Below are 17,389 nucleotides of genomic sequence, written 5' to 3'. Positions count from 1 at the left end.
TGATGGGCAGAGAGAGAAAAAAAACAAACAACTAAATATATCAAGGATGGGGTAAGAAGGGGAGGAGGGGCATTAATGGAAGTCAATGTTCATGCCATCAGATTGGAGGCTACCCAGCCGGTATATAAGGTGTTGTTCCTCCAGCCTGAGTGTGGCTTCATCTTGACAGTAGAGGAGGCCATGGATAGACATATCAGAATGGGAATGGGACGTGGATCTCCCAGTGGCCACACATTTAATTCCACGTCCCATTCCCATTTCCTTTCGCTTTCCTGACAGTCACCCAGGTGCTTGCTTCCTTAAATTATGGGTAACTACCTCTCTGTAGCTCCTATATGTCGCCTCCTCAGTTTCCCATATGAGTAGAGGCTGATCGGGCTGCAGCTCCAGTTCCTTAACACGTTCTCTGAGGAACTGCAGCTGGATGATCTGGTACAGGTGTGGCTGTCCAGTAGCTGCAGATCTGGAATTCCCATATCTCACATAAATGACACAACCCATCCCCTGGAGCCATTTTCACTACACTAGCTGTGCACTAACAGGCTAAGAATGAAGAAACTTGCCAGAAACTTACCTTACCCTATTGAGACACTTTAGCTATTGAGCTAAAATGTCTCCACTCTATCACTGGTTCACTCCAACAAAGGCCACTCTGCTTGTTTATTTGCCCTTGCTAATGAATCACAGTTGAACTGGGCTGTCAGAAATGCTGAGGGTCATGAATTCTCCTTTTTAAATCTCTCACCCTGACCTGTGTGTAGCCTCCTCTCTCAATTCAATTGCCATATTGGAAAAAGCTGCATAAGGATTCATTCTGATTTCTGCCTTTTGAGCTGTCACCCTTTGAAATCTTCTTGGCCCCCTAATCTCTACCTGCAGAATCTCTTTTCTTTTTCTACCTTTTTCAGCGGTACTAAACTGGACCACAACTGCCGGCTGTTGCATGTCCCATTTCAAGATACTTGTAGCCATTCATTGTTCCCGAGAGGTAACGTTCCATACTGGAGTCAAAACTACTTACAACTCCTGACTCACCCAACTATTGCTGCCCCCCACTCTTCTTCCCTTCTTCCTGCATATCTGAACCAATTGGTGGTGTCACACTCCTGGCTCATCCTGTAGCCTGCTGGTGAATTATTACCCTCAATGATAACTGCTAGAGAAATTTTATTCATGAGCAAGAATGCTCACCAGTCTCTTGGAACACTTTCCCTACGGTTTCTGAATGAAAATCAGGTGGAAGGTAGTGCAACTGAGAGAAGCAAGAGCTGAGCATTGTGGAAGTGAAGCATTTTTTAACTAACACTAGTTGATAGGGTTGTTACGAAGGTATATGGTGTGTTGGCCTTCGTTAGTTGGGAGAGCCTCTTGGTAATGGTGTAGTCCAATAAAACTCCAGTTAGACAACACTTGGAGTTTGGTGTTCAGTTTGTTGGTTGTGTCATTACAGAAAGGACGAGGAAGCTTTAGAGAGGGCACACAAAGTTTTACCAGAATGCTGCCTGGATGAGAGAACATGCCTTATATGGAAGAGTAGAGTGAGCTAGGACTTTTCTCTTTGGAGTGAAGGAGATTGAGTGGTGACATGATAAAGGTGTATAGGATTATAAGGGGTACTGTATAGGTAGAATGGATAGCTGATGCCTTTATCCCAGGGCAGCAATGACTAATACAAGAGGACATACCTTTAGGTTTGTGGAGGGATATTTAGGGGAGATTCAAAGGTAGTTTCTTTTCTCACAGAGACTGTTAAGTACCTGGAATGCACTGTCATGGGTGGTGGTAGAGGTTAGTACATGAGGGACATTTAAGAGACTCTTAGATAGGCATGGTTCCCAAGATTGACATAGCCGAAGTGGTGGTGAGGATACACTCCCACTACTTGTAAAGTGTTCCAAATGGCGTGTGTCTCTAATAGCCTCTGACAACCAAGTCCAACTCTTGGCCGTCACGTGTGACTTAGCTACTAGGCCCAGTGGAACTGTTTCTGCTGACAAGAGAAGGGGCAAAGGCAGACTACTGGTGCCTCAAAACCAGTTGCTTCAGGCAGTTGGGGATTCTCAGCCTTGGATGGCAGTCCGCCTAGGTAAAGGAGAAGTCTGACTTTAAACCTCCGCTGCCTTGAGGCCATACCCACGCATGAGAAAGGCTTCGGGAGTAAACCCCGAGGAAGAAATCCGGAGCTGGGGTCCTTAAGGCAGTTTGATGTCATTTACAACTTCACTGTGGCAACCCCTGCAACGACACTGGTGCCAAGCTGTATCGACGCTTGCCCTTCCCTTGGATACATCAGTGACGTGGGGAAGGGGAACCCGATGAATGGGCAACAGCTGGTTCTTCAAATCTTCCCGCCCAGGGTTGCGCCCTGGAGAGGACAAAGTCCACCAGAGGCACAAACCCGTGATCCCCTGGGATTGACGGATGCCTACTGCCACTAGAGAGGCACATGGACAAAAGATAAATGGATAGTGATGGGATAAGTAGGAGAAAAGGGTTAGGGGTTACATTGATCATAGCTTAAGTTTATATAGGCCAGTGCAACATCATGCCCAAAGAGTGTGAACTGTGCTCTACTGTTTTATGTTCTAACTCTTCAGATCTCTAGCAATTATTTCCAACCTTTCCTCGCACCTAACATCCCCCCTGCACAGTGAAGTAAAGATTAAATGCTGGAAATACTCTGCAATTGGACTGGGCATGCTTCCTGCTGCAGGTATCCTTGCTGACCATGGACCTTGACTGCTAGTAACGGAATGTTGCTACTGCCGCACGATTATTTTTTCAGTTACACGTAAGGACCAACTCTGAGGAGGGCACTCCCACTGTTTCCCAATACAGTGGCAGAGAATAGGGAAGGGAAACACTTGGAGCAGCAAATGAATCGTTTCCATTCCTGCATGGTTCTATTTTTATTAAGAGCGCGTGTTCGATTAATGATTTTGAAACCTTGCTCTGAAAGGATTTCATTTTTTTTCCTTTTTTAATTAATGAAATTCCTTGCTAGTCGGCTACCCTTGTATTCACTGAGCCAACAGTGCCCCCTGCTGCTCATTAATGGAATAACAAATTGTATTTTGAGTCGCAAGAGACTTGTGATTCTTGGTGATTCTTAATCGGGAGCAATGAAAAATCTGCTGGAGGAACTAAGATCCTAATGCAGGATTTCAACCCAAAATGACCTTTAGATACTGCTCAAGCAGCTGAATTCCTCCAGCAAATTGTTTATACTTAGAAACTATATCTTTCTTTTCAGTCCTGATGAAATGTCTCAACCTTAATCTTTAGCTGCCTCTTTTTCTCCATAGATGCTGACTGAACCATTGTGTTCCTCTAGCATTTTGTATGTTGCTCCAGATTTTCTGCAGTCTCTTCAGTCTCCATCTTTCCTTTGATCAGCAATCACTAATGCTGGCAAGCAAAATGAGTTTGCATAGATTTTTGGCAGTCTGGATATATTGCCATTCCTCAAAACTTCTGTAACGCTTATGCGGTCGGCTGGTGTACGTCTAGGGGAAGATTCGTCCACCTGCCAAACCGCGCGTCCCATATACGTAGATGCTGTGAAATGCACACTAATACAAACTCGCACACACAATATCAAGCACACACCAGGTGCGTTTACAGAATACAATTTATAAATCTTACTAGAACTAAGTGATTAATAACGATACAATAGATATGAAAGAAAGGAAAATAAAGAAAAAGGTGCCAGAACTTATCAGGGTTCAGTCAATTAGTGCACATCGTTGGAGCTCAACCATCGAGTCTTCCATCCACTCTTCAATCTTCTCCGACCTCCATGACCCATGCACCTGGGACCTCACTCGGTGATCGACCAGCGGCGCGTCCAGCACCCGTCCACCTTCCTCGTGGTCTCCTTCCCGACTCCCCAAAAGTCCACGCAATAACAGCTCACAGACCCACATGAGAGAATAACATCTATCCCAATTGGTTAATAAATGAATACCGTTCTCGTTATCAGTAACTATAACCCAAACAAGCTTCAAGAGTGCTCTGCAAGAAGAAGCACTCGCTCACCAGTTAGCATAACAAAGAAGCATTTTTACTTTTAACAAAGAAGCCATTTTGATTAACATACGCAGTACACTTCCATTAAAACTTCTAGCACTGAGTATAACGTTATTTCATCAAAACACATGCTCTCATTCTGTCATGTCCTATACATAGAATGATGCTGCTACAAAAGTCAGCTGTGTTGAGTGGATGAGAAGTGGATGTACGAGATTAGGATTATTTTTGCTCCTGCAAGTAACATCTTTGCATAAATATTCCCAGCCGGAGAATGCAAATAATATCTGTAGTCTTTCTCAGACTCGTTCAGTGTGTCCCCTGAAATGAAGCCTATGGGTCTTATCACTTCCATCCAGTGGAATCACAATCAAGTTTGCAGTCATATTGGACAACAGCAGACTTTTTGTCTTCTTGTTAGTTTGGAGGAAATAAGAACAGGCTGGGAAAGCAGCAGAAAATAATTCCTTTGATTAGTGCTGAAGGACACAGATAGAGATCTAAGTGGGTAGATCACCCGATGAAGAGAAGAGAATGGCCAAGGAGGAAGGATAGAAATATGGAGAAAAACAGAAAAGTGTCAGTGGTGAGCAGAATGCTGAGGCTGCAGCCAAAACACAGATGCAAATGAACAGTGAAAAATCAGTTTCTATCAGTCTGCTCATGTAGAATTTATCAGCTCTGATTCTTCCCACAGGCTCATGACTGCCGTTGTGCTGCACCCATCCTTGCCATGTTGCTTACAGTGCAATCTCCCATTGCTCCTCCTTCCTCCATGGTGGTCAACACTGCTGCAAGACGCTGGCGTGACTCACCTGGAGTGAAAGGACAAACTGCTGAAAGAACTCAGTAGGTCAATCAGCATCTGATGCAGGGTCTTGACCTGAATCGAGGGCCATCCCGTTACCCTCACAGATATCGAATAATGCACAGAGCTCCCGCAGTAGTTTATTTTTCCAGCACGTACCCTTTCTTCTGTCTCCATCTCAAGGCTGGGGTTTAACTTAATTTACAAGTGTTTCTTTGAAAGATCCCTCCCCAAATATCATCAGCTACTGCACGTGGTGACATTTACAGTACGCATCTCCCTGATCTTTCTAATAACTTGGCAGTTCAATCAAATCTACTTCTCTTTTATAGTAGGGAAATAATATTTATATATTGAATGACATTTACAGCATGTTTACTATGTAATGAAAGTATTCCTTTCATATAATTTACATTATATCACTTACATTATGTGATACAGCTCATGTATTCATAGGGCCCTAAAGCAGGGGTTCCTAACCAGGGGTCGACAGATCCCCCAGTTAATGGTAGTGGTCCATGGCACAAGAAAGGTTGAGAACTCCTGTCCTAAAGCAGAGCAGATGGGATGACGTGTACATTCACTGTTGTTTAATCAATGGTGACAATTGTCGTCACAAAGCTATCTTTGCCTAATGTTCAGCAAAGTGCTACAGGGTCAAAGAGAGACGTGAAGTTGCACGTCTTCACGTGCAGGGTCTTCAGCAAACTCGTCCCTGTCGCACATGATGTCCTTCTGTGTTGCTAAGAACAGCTCCAATGCTGTATTTAAGTGTGCTGACAACACCGCTTCAACAGTAATGACAAAACAGCATATAGTAGGGAGATCGAAAAATCTGCCCGAGTGGTGCCCCAACAACAACAACCTCTTACTCAATGTCAACAAGACCAAGGAGCTGATTACTGACTTCAGGAGGAGGAAACTGAAGTTCAGGAGCAAGTCCTTATCGGGGTATCAGAGATGGAGCAGGTCAACAACTTATAAATTCTTCAGCGTTATTTCAGAGGGGCTGTCCTGGGCCCAACATACAAGTCTAATTATATTACAAAAAAAGCACGGCAGTACCTCTACTTCCTTATAAGTTTGCACAGGTTCAGAATGTCATCTAAAACAAAGACAAACTTCCATTGATGTATGGTGCAGAAAATATTGAATGGTTGCAGCATGGTCTGGTATAGAAACAGCGATGCACTTGAACAGAAAATCTTACAGTAAGTTCTGTATACAGCCCAGTTCATAATGGATAAATCCCTTCCCCACTATTGAGCAGCATCCATCATCAAAGACCCTTCAATCCTGCAGTCAGGAGGAAGAGCACAGGCACCTTGGGTCCTTGGGTACTGACAGGTACAGGAAGTTATTATTCCTCAGCCATCAAGCCCCTGAACTGGTGGAGATTACTCACCCAACTGCACTGGACCCCATTTCTCAATTATTTCAGCAAACTATGGATTCACTTTGAAGAACTTTTCATCTCATGTTCTTTATATTTATTGCTTATTTATTTATTCTAAATGACTTTTTTTTTCTTTTGTATTCACCCCATTTGTTGTATTTTTCTACAATAGTTGTTAGTTCTATTGGGTTCAGTCTTTCATTGAAACTATTATGTTTCTTGGATTTACTGAGTATGCCCGCAAGAAAATGAATTTCAGGGTTGTATATGGTGACATATATGTGCTTTGATAAATTTACTTTGAACTTTGAATTTATTGTCATTTTACCAAGGAATGAAAATTTACAGTCAGCAGCAATACAGGTACATTAGAGACAAGACGCAACAGGCAAAAAAAAAGAGTTATACTAAATATGTGGGTCATCAACACATATATGGCAAAGTACGTGAGGCAGAATATCATTAATTTTAATTAAAGCAACCTGATTAGTAAGACAGATGATGTAGAGAAATCACAATTATAGGATTACGGTGCACTTCCAGTCAAAATGGCGCCTGCATACAATGCATCCTTGATTAGCATCTTCTGGATAGATCATGAAAAAATGTATTTCACTTCTTTTATGTCTTTCACATTTGTGTTTCATCTTGGATGTGATTGTGGAACTGCTGGAGCCTGTGATTGGCAGCTTGGAGATCGTTTGGATGTCCAGCACACTGCAGTCTGAGAGCATTCCTAGAGGAAGCGTACAGGAACCCAGTGACAGACAGCCTGCGGGATGGAGGAATTCCTAGAGGTAGCGTACTGGAACCTGGTGACAGACAGGCTGCGGGATGCAGGAATTCCCAGAGGTAGCGTACTGGAACCTGGTGACAGACAGGCTGCGGGATGCAGGAATTCCTAGAGGTAGCGTACAGGAACCCAGAGACAGACAGGCTGCGGGATGGAGGAATTCCTAGAGGTAGCGTACTGGAACCTGGTGACAGACAGGCTGCGGGATGCAGGAATTCCCAGAGGTAGCGTACAGGAACCCAGTGACAGACAGGCTGCGGGATGCAGGAATTCCTAGAGGTAGCGTACAGGAACCCAGTGACAGACAGGCTGCGGGATGGAGGAATTCCTAGAGGTAGCGTACAGGAACCCAGTGACAGACAGGCTGCGGGATGGAGGAATTCCTAGAGGTAGCGTACTGGAACCTGGTGACAGACAGGCTGCGGGATGCAGGAATTCCCAGAGGTAGCGTACTGGAACCTGGTGACAGACAGGCTGCGGGATGCAGGAATTCCTAGAGGTAGCGTACAGGAACCCAGTGACAGACAGGCTGCGGGATGCAGGAATTCCTAGAGGTAGCGTACAGGAACCCAGTGACAGACAGGCTGCGGGATGCAGGAATTCCTAGAGGTAGCGTACAGGAACCCAGTGACAGACAGGCTGCGGGATGCAGGAATTCCTAGAGGTAGCGTACAGGAACCCAGTGACAGACAGGCTGCGGGATGGAGGAATTCCTAGAGGTAGCGTACTGGAACCTGGTGACAGACAGGCTGCGGGATGCAGGAATTCCCAGAGGTAGCGTACTGGAACCTGGTGACAGACAGGCTGCGGGATGCAGGAATTCCTAGAGGTAGCGTACAGGAACCCAGTGACAGACAGGCTGCGGGATGCAGGAATTCCTAGAGGTAGCGTACAGGAACCCAGTGACAGACAGGCTGCGGGATGGAGGAATTCCTAGAGGTAGCGTACAGGAACCCAGTGACAGACAGGCTGCGGGATGGAGGAATTCCTAGAGGTAGCGTACTGGAACCTGGTGACAGACAGGCTGCGGGATGCAGGAATTCCTAGAGGTAGCGTACAGGAACCCAGTGACAGACAGGCTGCGGGATGCAGGAATTCCTAGAGGTAGCGTACAGGAACCCAGTGACAGACAGGCTGCGGGATGCAGGAATTCCTAGAGGTAGCGTACAGGAACCCAGTGACAGACAGGCTGCGGGATGGAGGAATTCCTAGAGGTAGCGTACTGGAACCTGGTGACAGACAGGCTGCGGGATGCAGGAATTCCCAGAGGTAGCGTACTGGAACCTGGTGACAGACAGGCTGCGGGATGCAGGAATTCCTAGAGGTAGCGTACAGGAACCCAGTGACAGACAGGCTGCGGGATGCAGGAATTCCTAGAGGTAGCGTACAGGAACCCAGTGACAGACAGGCTGCGGGATGGAGGAATTCCTAGAGGTAGCGTACAGGAACCCAGTGACAGACAGGCTGCGGGATGGAGGAATTCCTAGAGGTAGCGTACTGGAACCTGGTGACAGACAGGCTGCGGGATGCAGGAATTCCTAGAGGTAGCGTACAGGAACCCAGTGACAGACAGGCTGCGGGATGCAGGAATTCCTAGAGGTAGCGTACAGGAACCCAGTGACAGACAGGCTGCGGGATGCAGGAATTCCTAGAGGTAGGGTACACGAACCTAGTGACAGACAGGCTGCGGGATGCAGGAATTCCCAGAGGTAGCGTACAGGAACCTAGTGACAGACAGGCTGCGGGATGCAGGGATTCCTAGAGGTAGCGTACAGGAACCCAGTGACAGACAGGCTGCGGGATGCAGGAATTCCTAGAGGTAGCGTACAGGAACCCAGTGACAGACAGGCTGCGGGATGCAGGAATTCCTAGAGGTAGCGTACAGGAACCCAGTGACAGACAGGCTGCGGGATGGAGGAATTCCTAGAGGTAGCGTACTGGAACCTGGTGACAGACAGGCTGCGGGATGCAGGAATTCCCAGAGGTAGCGTACTGGAACCTGGTGACAGACAGGCTGCGGGATGCAGGAATTCCTAGAGGTAGCGTACAGGAACCCAGTGACAGACAGGCTGCGGGATGCAGGAATTCCTAGAGGTAGCGTACAGGAACCCAGTGACAGACAGGCTGCGGGATGGAGGAATTCCTAGAGGTAGCGTACAGGAACCCAGTGACAGACAGGCTGCGGGATGGAGGAATTCCTAGAGGTAGCGTACTGGAACCTGGTGACAGACAGGCTGCGGGATGCAGGAATTCCTAGAGGTAGCGTACAGGAACCCAGTGACAGACAGGCTGCGGGATGCAGGAATTCCTAGAGGTAGCGTACAGGAACCCAGTGACAGACAGGCTGCGGGATGCAGGAATTCCTAGAGGTAGCGTACAGGAACCCAGTGACAGACAGGCTGCGGGATGGAGGAATTCCTAGAGGTAGCGTACTGGAACCTGGTGACAGACAGGCTGCGGGATGCAGGAATTCCCAGAGGTAGCGTACTGGAACCTGGTGACAGACAGGCTGCGGGATGCAGGAATTCCTAGAGGTAGCGTACAGGAACCCAGTGACAGACAGGCTGCGGGATGCAGGAATTCCTAGAGGTAGCGTACAGGAACCCAGTGACAGACAGGCTGCGGGATGGAGGAATTCCTAGAGGTAGCGTACAGGAACCCAGTGACAGACAGGCTGCGGGATGGAGGAATTCCTAGAGGTAGCGTACTGGAACCTGGTGACAGACAGGCTGCGGGATGCAGGAATTCCTAGAGGTAGCGTACAGGAACCCAGTGACAGACAGGCTGCGGGATGCAGGAATTCCTAGAGGTAGCGTACAGGAACCCAGTGACAGACAGGCTGCGGGATGCAGGAATTCCTAGAGGTAGGGTACACGAACCTAGTGACAGACAGGCTGCGGGATGCAGGAATTCCCAGAGGTAGCGTACAGGAACCTAGTGACAGACAGGCTGCGGGATGCAGGGATTCCTAGAGGTAGCGTACAGGAACCTAGTGGCAGACAGGGTGCAGGATGCAGGAATTCCTAGAGGTAGCGTATAGGAACCCAGTAACAGACAGGCTGCGGGATGCAGGGATTCCTACAGGTAGCGTACAGGAACCTAGTGACAGACAGGCTGCGGGATGCAGGGATTCCTAGAGGTAGCGTACAGGAACCTAGTGACAGACAGGCTGCGGGATGCAGGAATTCCTAGAGGTAGAGTACAGGAACCTAGTGGCAGACAGGCTGCGGGATGCAGGGATTCCTAGAGGTAGAGTACAGGAACCTAGTGGCAGACAGGCTGCGGGATGCAGGGACTCCTAGAGGTAGAGTACAGGAACCTAGTGGCAGACAGGCTGCGGGATGCAGGGATTCCTAGAGGTAGAGTACAGGAACCTAGTGACAGACAGGCTGCGGGATGCAGGGATTCCTAGAGGTAGCGTACAGGAACCTGGTGGCAGACAGGCTGCGGGATGCAGGAATTCCTAGAGGTAGCGTACAGGAACCTGGTGACAGACAGGCTGCGGGATGCAGGGATTCTTAGAGGTAGAGTACAGGAACCTGGTGGCAGACAGGCTGCGGGATGCAGGAATTCCTAGAGGTAGAGTACAGGAACCTGGTGGCAGACAGGCTGCGGGATGCAGGGATTCCTAGAGGTAGAGTACAGGAACCTGGTGACAGACAGGCTGCGGGATGCAGGGATTCTTAGAGGTAGAGTACAGGAACCTGGTGGCAGACAGGCTGCGGGATGCAGGAATTCCTAGAGGTAGAGTACAGGAACCTGGTGGCAGACAGGCTGCGGGATGCAGGAATTCCTAGAGGTAGAGTACAGGAACCTAGTGACAGACAGGCTGCGGGATGCAGGAATTCCTAGAGGTAGAGTACAGGAACCTGGTGGCAGACAGGCTGCGGGATGCAGGGATTCCTAGAGGTAGAGTACAGGAACCTAGTGACAGACAGGCTGCGGGATGCAGGAATTCCTAGAGGTAGAGTACAGGAACCTGGTGGCAGACAGGCTGCGGGATGCAGGGATTCCTAGAGGTAGAGTACAGGAACCTGGTGACAGACAGGCTGCGGGATGCAGGGATTCTTAGAGGTAGCGTACATGAACCGAGTGACAGACAGGCTACTGGATGCAGGAATTCCTAGAGGTAGCGTACAGGAACCTGGTGACAGACAGGCTGCGGGATGGAGGAATTCCTAGAGGTAGCGTACAGAAACCCAGTGACAGACAGGCTGCGGGATGGAGGAATTCCTAGAGGTAGCGTACTGGAACCTGGTGACAGACAGGCTGCGGGATGTAGGAATTCCCAGAGGTAGCGTACTGGAACCTGGTGACAGACAGGCTGCGGGATGCAGGAATTCCTAGAGGTAGCGTACAGGAACCCAGTGTCAGACAGGCTGCGGGATGCAGGAATTCCTAGAGGTAGCGTAAAGGAACCCAGTGACAGACAGGCTGCGGGATGCAGGAATTCCTAGAGGTAGGGTACACGAACCTAGTGACAGACAGGCTGCGGGATGCAGGGATTCCTAGAGGTAGCGTACAGGAACCTAGTGGCAGACAGGCTGCAGGATGCAGGAATTCCTAGAGGTAGCGTATAGGAACCCAGTAACAGACAGGCTGCGGGATGCAGGGATTCCTACAGGTAGCGTACAGGAACCTAGTGACAGTTAGGCTGCAGGATGCAGGGATTCCTAGAGGTAGAGTACAGGAACCTAGTGACAGACAGGCTGCGGGATGCAGGGATTCCTAGAGGTAGAGTACAGGAACCTAGTGGCAGACAGGCTGCGGGATGCAGGAATTCCTAGAGGTAGCCTACAGGAACCTAGTGACAGACAGGCTGTGGGATGCAGGAATTCCTAGAGGTAGAGTACAGGAACCTGGTGGCAGACAGGCTGCGGGATGCAGGGATTCTTAGAGGTAGAGTACAGGAACCTGGTGGCAGACAGGCTGCGGGATGCAGGGATTCCTAGAGGTAGAGTACAGGAACCTGGTGGCAGACAGGCTGCGGGATGCAGGGATTCCTAGAGGTAGAGTACAGGAACCTAGTGACAGACAGGCTGCGGGATGCAGGAATTCCTAGAGGTAGAGTACAGGAACCTGGTGGCAGACAGGCTGCGGGATGCAGGGATTCCTAGAGGTAGAGTACAGGAACCTGGTGACAGACAGGCTGAGGGATGCAGGGATTCCTAGAGGTAGCGTACAGGAACCTGGTGACAGACAGGCTGCGGGATGCAGGGATTCCTAGAGGTAGCGTACATGAACCTGGTGACAGACAGGCTGAGGGATGCAGGGATTCCTAGAGGTAGCGTACATGAACCTGGTGACAGACAGGCTGAGGGATGCAGGGATTCCGAGAGGTAGCGTACAGGAACCGAGTGACAGACAGGCTGTGGGATGCAGGAATTCCTAGAGGTAGCGTACAGGAACCTAGTGGCAGACAGGCTGCGGGATGCAGGAATTCCTAGAGGTAGAGTACAGGAACCTGGTGACAGACAGGCTGCGGGATGCAGGAATTCCTAGAGGTAGCGTACGGGAAACTAGTGACAGACAGGCTGCGGGATGCAGGAATTCCCAGAGGTAGCGTACACGGACCCAGTGGCAGACAGGCTGCGGGATGCAGGGATTCCTAGAGGTAGCGTACATGAACCTAGTGACAGACAGGCTGAGGGATGCAGGGATTCCTAGAGGTAGCGTACATGAACCTGGTGGCAGACAGGCTGCGGGATGCAGGGATTCCTAGAGGTAGAGTACAGGAACCTAGTAACAGACAGGCTGCGGGATGCAGGAATTCCTAGAGGTAGAGTACATGAACCTGGTGGCAGACAGGCTGCGGGATGCAGGAATTCCTAGAGGTAGCGTACAGGAACCTGGTGACAGACAGGCTGCGGGATGCAGGGATTCTTAGAGGTAGAGTACAGGAACCTGGTGGCAGACAGGCTGCAGGATGCAGGGATTCCTAGAGGTAGAGTACAGGAACCTAGTGACAGACAGGCTGCGGGATGCAGGAATTCCTAGAGGTAGAGTACAGGAACCTGGTGGCAGACAGGCTGCGGGATGCAGGGATTCCTAGAGGTAGCGTACAGGAACCTAGTGACAGACAGGCTGCGGGATGCAGGGATTCCTAGAGGTAGAGTACAGGAACCTAGTGACAGACAGGCTGCGGGATGCAGGGATTCCTAGAGGTAGAGTACAGGAACCTGGTGACAGACAGGCTGCGGGATGCAGGGATTCTTAGAGGTAGAGTACAGGAACCTGGTGGCAGACAGGCTGCGGGATGCAGGAATTCCTAGAGGTAGAGTACAGGAACCTAGTGGCAGACAGGCTGCGGGATGCAGGGATTCCTAGAGGTAGCGTACAGGAACCTAGTGACAGACAGGCTGCGGGATGCAGGGATTCCTAGAGGTAGAGTACAGGAACCTGGTGGCAGACAGGCTGCGGGATGCAGCGATTCCTAGAGGTAGAGTACAGGAACCTGGTGGCAGACAGGCTGCGGGATGCAGGAATTCCTAGAGGTAGAGTACAGGAACCTGGTGACAGACAGGCTGCGGGATGCAGGAATTGCTAGAGGTAGCGTACAGGAACCTACTGGCAGACAGGCTGAGGGATGCAGGGATTCCTAGAGGTAGCGTACAGGAACCTAGTGACAGACAGGCTGCGGGATGCAGGGATTCCTAGAGGTAGAGTACAGGAACCTAGTGACAGACAGGCTGCGGGATGCAGGGATTCCTAGAGGTAGAGTACAGGAACCTGGTGGCAGACAGGCTGCGGGATGCAGGAATTCCTAGAGGTAGAGTACAGGAACCTAGTGACAGACAGGCTGCGGGATGCAGGAATTCCTAGAGGTAGAGTACAGGAACCTGGTGGCAGACAGGCTGCGGGATGCAGCGATTCCTAGAGGTAGAGTACAGGAACCTGGTGGCAGACAGGCTGGGGGATGCAGGAATTCCTAGAGGTAGCGTACAGGAACCTGGTGACAGACAGGCTGCGGGATGCAGGGATTCTTAGAGGTATCGTACATGAACCGAGTGACAGACAGGCTACTGGATGCAGGAATTCCTAGAGGTAGCGTACAGGAACCTGGTGACAGACAGGCTGCGGGATGCAGGAATTCCTAGAGGTAGCGTACAGGAACCTAGTGACAGACAGGCTGCGGGATGCAGGGATTCCTAGAGGTAGAGTACAGGAACCTAGTGGCAGACAGGCTGCGGGATGCAGGGATTCCTAGAGGTAGCGTACAGGAACCTAGTGACAGACAGGCTGCGGGATGCAGGAATTCCTAGAGGTAGAGTACAGGAACCTAGTGGCAGACAGGCTGCGGGATGCAGGGATTCCTAGAGGTAGAGTACAGGAACCTAGTGGCAGACAGGCTGCGGGATGCAGGGACTCCTAGAGGTAGAGTACAGGAACCTAGTGGCAGACAGGCTGCGGGATGCAGGGATTCCTAGAGGTAGAGTACAGGAACCTAGTGACAGACAGGCTGCGGGATGCAGGGATTCCTAGAGGTAGCGTACAGGAACCTGGTGGCAGACAGGCTGCGGGATGCAGGAATTCCTAGAGGTAGCGTACAGGAACCTGGTGACAGACAGGCTGCGGGATGCAGGGATTCTTAGAGGTAGAGTACAGGAACCTGGTGGCAGACAGGCTGCGGGATGCAGGAATTCCTAGAGGTAGAGTACAGGAACCTGGTGGCAGACAGGCTGCGGGATGCAGGAATTCCTAGAGGTAGAGTACAGGAACCTGGTGACAGACAGGCTGCGGGATGCAGGGATTCTTAGAGGTAGAGTACAGGAACCTGGTGGCAGACAGGCTGCGGGATGCAGGAATTCCTAGAGGTAGAGTACAGGAACCTGGTGGCAGACAGGCTGCGGGATGCAGGAATTCCTAGAGGTAGAGTACAGGAACCTAGTGAAAGACAGGCTGCGGGATGCAGGAATTCCTAGAGGTAGAGTACAGGAACCTGGTGGCAGACAGGCTGCGGGATGCAGGGATTCCTAGAGGTAGAGTACAGGAACCTAGTGACAGACAGGCTGCGGGATGCAGGAATTCCTAGAGGTAGAGTACAGGAACCTGGTGGCAGACAGGCTGCGGGATGCAGGGATTCCTAGAGGTAGAGTACAGGAACCTGGTGACAGACAGGCTGCGGGATGCAGGGATTCTTAGAGGTAGCGTACATGAACCGAGTGACAGACAGGCTACTGGATGCAGGAATTCCTAGAGGTAGCGTACAGGAACCTGGTGACAGACAGGCTGCGGGATGGAGGAATTCCTAGAGGTAGCGTACAGGAACCCGGTGACAGACAGGCTGCGGGATGGAGGAATTCCTAGAGGTAGCGTACTGGAACCTGGTGACAGACAGGCTGCGGGATGCAGGAATTCCCAGAGGTAGCGTACTGGAACCTGGTGACAGACAGGCTGCGGGATGGAGGAATTCCTAGAGGTAGCGTACAGGAACCCAGTGACAGACAGGCTGCGGGATGGAGGAATTCCTAGAGGTAGCGTACTGGAACCTGGTGACAGACAGGCTGCGGGATGCAGGAATTCCCAGAGGTAGCGTACTGGAACCTGGTGACAGACAGGCTGCGGGATGCAGGAATTCCTAGAGGTAGCGTACAGGAACCCAGTGTCAGACAGGCTGCGGGATGCAGGAATTCCTAGAGGTAGCGTACAGGAACCCAGTGACAGACAGGCTGCGGGATGCAGGAATTCCTAGAGGTAGGGTACACGAACCTAGTGACAGACAGGCTGCGGGATGCAGGGATTCCTAGAGGTAGCGTACAGGAACCTAGTGGCAGACAGGCTGCAGGATGCAGGAATTCCTAGAGGTTGCGTATAGGAACCCAGTAACAGACAGGCTGCGGGATGCAGGGATTCCTACAGGTAGCGTACAGGAACCTAGTGACAGTTAGGCTGCGGGATGCAGGGATTCCTAGAGGTAGAGTACAGGAACCTAGTGACAGACAGGCTGCGGGATGCAGGGATTCCAAGAGGTAGAGTACAGGAACCTAGTGGCAGACAGGCTGCGGGATGCAGGAATTCCTAGAGTTAGCCTACAGGAACCTGGTGACAGACAGGCTGCGGGATGCAGGAATTCCTAGAGGTAGAGTACAGGAACCTGGTGGCAGACAGGCTGCGGGATGCAGGGATTCTTAGAGGTAGAGTACAGGAACCTGGTGGCAGACAGGCTGCGGGATGCAGGGATTCCTAGAGGTAGAGTACAGGAACCTGGTGGCAGACAGGCTGCGGGATGTAGGGATTCCTAGAGGTAGAGTACAGGAACCTAGTGACAGACAGGCTGCGGGATGCAGGAATTCCTAGAGGTAGAGTACAGGAACCTGGTGGCAGACAGGCTGCGGGATGCAGGGATTCCTAGAGGTAGAGTACAGGAACCTGGTGACAGACAGGCTGAGGGATGCAGGGATTCCTAGAGGTAGCGTACAGGAACCTGGTGACAGACAGGCTGCGGGATGCAGGGATTCCTAGAGGTAGCGTACATGAACCTGGTGACAGACAGGCTGAGGGATGCAGGGATTCCTAGAGGTAGCGTACATGAACCTGGTGACAGACAGGCTGAGGGATGCAGGGATTCCGAGAGGTAGCGTACAGGAACCGAGTGACAGACAGGCTGTGGGATGCAGGAATTCCTAGAGGTAGAGTACAGGAACCTGGTGACAGACAGGCTGCGGGATGCAGGAATTCCTAGAGGTAGCGTACGGGAAACTAGTGACAGACAGGCTGCGGGATGCAGGAATTCCCAGAGGTAGCGTACACGGACCCAGTGGCAGACAGGCTGCGGGATGCAGGAATTCCTAGAGGTAGAGTACAGGAACCTGGTGACAGACAGGCTGCGGGATGCAGGAATTCCTAGAGGTAGCGTACGGGAAACTAGTGACAGACAGGCTGCGGGATGCAGGAATTCCCAGAGGTAGCGTACACGGACCCAGTGGCAGACAGGCTGCGGGATGCAGGGATTCCTAGAGGTAGCGTACATGAACCTAGTGACAGACAGGCTGAGGGATGCAGGGATTCCTAGAGGTAGCGTACATGAACCTGGTGGCAGACAGGCTGCGGGATGCAGGGATTCCTAGAGGTAGAGTACAGGAACCTAGTAACAGACAGGCTGCGGGATGCAGGAATTCCTAGAGGTAGAGTACATGAACCTGGTGGCAGACAGGCTGCGGGATGCAGGAATTCCTAGAGGTAGCGTACAGGAACCTGGTGACAGACAGGCTGCGGGATGCAGGGATTCTTAGAGGTAGAGTACAGGAACCTGGTGGCAGACAGGCTGCAGGATGCAGGGATTCCTAGAGGTAGAGTACAGGAACCTAGTGACAGACAGGCTGCGGGATGCAGGAATTCCTAGAGGTAGAGTACAGGATCCTGG

The sequence above is a fragment of the Hypanus sabinus genome, chromosome 27 (assembly GCF_030144855.1).
Source record: "Hypanus sabinus isolate sHypSab1 chromosome 27, sHypSab1.hap1, whole genome shotgun sequence".
NCBI classification, from domain to species: Eukaryota; Metazoa; Chordata; class Chondrichthyes; order Myliobatiformes; family Dasyatidae; genus Hypanus; species Hypanus sabinus.
This window is presented reverse-complemented; position numbering follows the sequence as displayed.